This window comes from Vespa mandarinia, chromosome 12 (assembly GCF_050613455.1).
Source record: "Vespa mandarinia isolate Hongniang chromosome 12, ASM5061345v1, whole genome shotgun sequence".
NCBI classification, from domain to species: Eukaryota; Metazoa; Arthropoda; class Insecta; order Hymenoptera; family Vespidae; genus Vespa; species Vespa mandarinia.
The window spans coordinates 1,937,501-1,942,500 of NC_140821.1; the positions used below are offsets into that span (position 1 = coordinate 1,937,501).

At 32.6% G+C, this 5,000-nt stretch overlaps 1 protein-coding gene across 15 annotated transcripts in view; it reads right to left on the reverse strand.

The window, feature by feature from the left end:
• The window catches only part of heph (polypyrimidine tract-binding protein 1 heph), a 442,781-nt gene that overhangs the window by 94,805 nt on the left and 342,976 nt on the right, over window positions 1-5,000 (reverse strand). The window lies entirely within an intron of this gene.

Genomic DNA, 5,000 nt, shown 5'->3' on the forward strand with positions numbered 1-5,000 from the left:
CTCTAGGTGTAAGATTAGATCTGATGGCAAAGAAAAAGAAAAAGAAAAAGAAAAAAAAGGAAGGAAAAAAAAAAAGAGAAGAGAGGAAGAGAGAAAACTAAACAAATAAATAAAATAAGAATGAAAGAAGGAAAAGAAAGAAAGGCAAAAAAAGAAAAAAGAAAAAGGATGATAGAGACGATAGGAAGGAATGAGAGAAAGAGAGGGTGGGTGGGTATCTGTACTCGACAACGGGTAAAGGGCATATATCGTTTCCGTTACCCTTACGAAAAATCCTCGAGAGTGACGTAAACGAAGTTTACACGCTCGATAAAACGGGACGTCGATAACGAAATAGAAAACCAGAAGCAGGAACAGCAACTACCCCGTACAAGCACCACCAGTACCAGTACCAGTACCAGTACCAGTACCAGTACCAGTACCAGCAGCACGCGTGGTCAAAGAGAAAGACGACGAGGGGTTGATTGTGTTGATAGAGAAAGAAAAAGCTTTGGGGATGGGTAGATGAGGGGAGAAAGGATGGGAGAAGGAGGGAGGAGGGTTGAATCAGGCCCCTAGAAATCGAATGGTTCTCTCTGACTCCTCTCTCTCTCTCTCTCTCTCTCTCTCTCTCTCTCTCTCTCTCTCTCTCTCTCTTTCTCTGAAAATTGTCTGTTAGGAAGGACGAGGGGCGGGGGGGTTGGAAAGGAGGCTGGGGGTTAAACTCGATGCCACGTAGATAGGAGAGAGAGATTTAAACGAGCTCGTTTAATAGTTTGAATAACGCGTAGGTTCTTTGAAAAATAAAAAATAAAAAAAATAGAGAAGAAAGGGGAAAAAAAAGAAAAATAGAAAAAAAAGAAAAGAAAAGAAAAAACGAAAGAAAAGGGAGAAAATAAAATCTTGAAGATAAAGGAAAAAAAAAGAAAGTAAATAAATAAATAAATAAATAAATTGAAAAAGAAGTGTGATTACCGTTTTGCTTTCCTTCTCAAGGATCGATGTATACTATCATCCCTTATTACCAATTCTCCTCCATCCCTTTCTTTCATCCATCCAAGTCAATTAACTAAGTTAATTGCATGCGTCCGTACTGCTACGTGGCAAATGAATTTTCTATTCTGGCACTTTTTGACATTAAATGCGAACGTCGCGATCGCGCTGCATGTTATTCTCACAAACGATTGAACGAATGCATTTAATTCTCTCTCGCTAAATATATATATATATTTATTTATATATATGTATGTAAATATATATGTATGTATGTATATATGTATATATATATATGTATAACGCTTGAAAAGCATCCACACAATCATTGTATCTGAACGTACAACAGGTATGATAATACGAGTGTGCTTTGTTCGTGCAGCTCATACCTCTGGGATTAAAATAATGCATCGATGCACCCGTTTGCCACTACAGCTCGAGAGAGAGAGAGAGAGAGAGAGAGAGAGAGAGAGACCAAGAGAGATTTGTTTCTACCGTTTCCCCTTTCCCATTTCCCCCTTCCTCCCCCTTTACTCTCTTACTCACCCTCATACAAATACGACTCTCTCACGCAAATTACGTACGCATAAACGCCAGAAATATACTCTGCGTACGAACCGTATGATTACTATGACCACATAAATACACCTGTGTGCAAATGCAAGAACGAGAAGAGAACTACTAGGTTCGATTTTCAATTGGATTCAATTGAATTTCTCTCTCTCTCTCTCTCTCTCTCTTTCTCTTCTCCCTCTTTCTCTATTTTTCGGTGAATGTATATTTATGGAAGAAATTATGTATGTATGTATTTAAATAAATAAATATATATATATATATATGTATACTGATGTTTCTTTTTATCAAGAAAAAAAAAAAAAAAAAAAAGGGGGTGAAACAGAAAAAAGAAAAAAGAAAAAAGAAAAGGAAAGAAGGAAAGAATTAAAGAATGATCGAGAACGTGATAAGATAGAAATAAAAGAAGAAACGAGACAAATCCTTCGTTTCATGGATTTGCCGAAGTTACTCGGCAACGTGTTCCAATGGATTATGGAACACGTAAGATGAATTTCTTCCAATTTAATCTTCTCACGAAGTAACGTTTTTCATTCTCCGTGAGTACCTTGGGAATTGAAATCGAATAGAATCGACTTACACACTATCACTCTCCCTCTCTCTCTCTCTCTCTATCTGCCCTCGTTCTCTTTCCGTTTTCTCTCTCTCTCTCTTTTTCTTTTTTCTTATTCATCTACAAACAATAATGCATACGTTCGTTTCTAATCTCCGAAGTAAGTCTATTACGAATCTAAAAAAAAAAAAAAAAAAAAAAAAGAGGAAAAAAGGGGGGTAGAAAAAAAAAAAGAAAAATGTCGACACGTTTTAAAACTCTTCGTTATTACAAACGAGTCTTATTTATGTACAAAAAAAAAAAAATAAAAAAATAAAAAAGAAATAAGAGAATAAAAAAGACAGAGAGAGAGAGAGAGAGAGAGAGAGAGAGAGAGAGAGAGAGAGAGAGAGAGAGAGAGAGAGAGAGAGAGAGAGAGGGAAAACCTTTTATCGTACATACTCGAGGACAAAGACCGACAGTTTTTACATCATCTACTTTTCCTCTTTAGATACATAAGCAGAATGCTGCTAGCCATCGTCCAATAATCATCCCTTCTTCCTCCATCCTTTCTTCGTTCCCTTTTACCTGCGTTCCCACTCTTTTCTTTTTTACATCATCCTTTAAAAGACACGAAAATCATGTTTACACGTCACATTTAATCTACGACAATATATTTTCGTGTTATTGTTGTCGCCTAGGTCCAAGGTGTCGGAAACTATTACATCTAGTCGGTCGCTTTTATCTTTGACTACGTTCATTTTACATGGAACAAATTTATGTTCTTGTTTACTTATACATACACACATACATACATACATACATACATATATATATATATATATATATAAATTACACTTATTTACTCTCAAATTATTCTCAAAATGTACTTAAATAAGCCACAATAACATCCATACGATTATATTCTCTAAATGATTAACAATGAATAACGTAAAACCCTAAAAGTGATCTTCGACCGGATTATTATTGTTATTATTATTATTATTATTATTATTATCGATATTATTTATCGACTTTGCAACATTGATCTCTTTCTCCCTATCTATCTATCTATCTATTTAATACTCATATATCCTAGTGTATATGTATTTTAGTTTTATATGTATTTATTGTATATTTCAATACAGCAGCAATTGTTATAGAAATAGATAGACAGATAGATAGATATATAGAATAAAAGAGACAGAGACAGACAGACAGAGAGAGAGAGAGAGAGAGAGAGAAAAAGAGAGAGAGAGAGAGAAAAAGAGAGAAAAAGAGAGAGAGAGAGAGAGAGAGAGAGAGAGACAGAGAGAGAATGTGAGTGGTATTAATCCAGATAAACGGAAACTCGTGCGAGATAATGGAAGAGCTCGCGCAATGTACAAACGAGAGGCAAGAAAAGACGAGTTAGATGTGTATATGCGTTTAGCACGCTTATGTAAAGTGAATCGTGTGAAATAGAACACCTGTATATATCTAATCTTCTTTGAATATCGACGAGATATATATATATATATATATATATATATAAAAATGTATATAATAATTGTTATCAAGATTATACATTTATATATGTATGTGTATGGGTATACGTAAGAAGAAAAGAAAATAAAAGAAAAAGAAATAGAAAAAAAAAAAGAAAAAAAAAAAAAGAAATAAATTAGTCATTAAAATAAACGATGTCATTATCAGATCTTTCAGAAAATCTTTTAATTTTCATTCATATGAAACAAACAAAAAAAAAAAGAAAAAAAAAAAAAACGAAAACCCCCTTTTAATCGTCTCGTAATACATAGGTTATATATTTTTAAATGTAAAAAATAATCTCGTAAGTGAAGCATTATTATTTGATCGGAATTGTTAACGTAACAATTGAAATGTATTTTCGATTTTCAAAAGTTACATTTACTACACACACACACACACACCATACATATATATATATATATATATATATATATATATATATAATATATATACATATATATAGGGTTTTCATCTCATTTATGATTTGTATTACGTTTGTTTAGAGAAGAGGATAGAAGAGTGCATGTAACCAGAGGCTTTGGGATCTCTCTTTCTCTCTCGTTGGGGTTCTCTCTTTCCGCATGTGGTCCGCAGAACGCACGGATAATAATGGATAATAATGCATAAATGGGTGATCGTCGATTCGATTCCCGTGAATCGATGATTCGATTGTTTCTGCTATTGCACGCTCGGCCATCCGCGTCCCCATTCGAATCGAATTTCTCATCCACCTTTATATTCCTGTATCTTCTCTCCTTCTCTAACGCACGTGTTTTTACATTCTCTTTCTCTTTCTATCTCTATCTGTCTCTTTCCCTCTCTCTTTCTCTCTCTCTCTCTCTCTCTCTCTATATATATATATATATATATATATATATATAAATATATATATTCACTATAAACTCGAATTTCTCTTGACGCACGTTACTCTCAGATACGCTTTATAATCGTATAAAATTTTCTCATCGTTATTTGCGTATGTATGTATGTATGTATGTATGTATGTATGTATGTATGTATGTATGGATGGATGAATGTGGGTGTTTATGCACGTCAAAATATGTAAAAATATCAAGAGAGAATAAAAAAAAAAACATGACTGTGCTCAGAAAAAAAGAACTTGTCTAACCTTTCAACTAGTTTTATATGTTATAAATTTCTAAAAAAAAAATATATATATATATATATGTGTTATTAAAAATATATGTTATAAATTTCCAAAAAATACTCAGTGTGTTTTATATATATATATATATACACACATACATATGTGTACGAATATACTTTAAAAATTATCAACGTTTAACAATTTCGTAATTATAATAATTACTATAATTTAAATTATATAAATTATATAAATGTCATAGTAAGATAAATAAATTTCCAATAAATG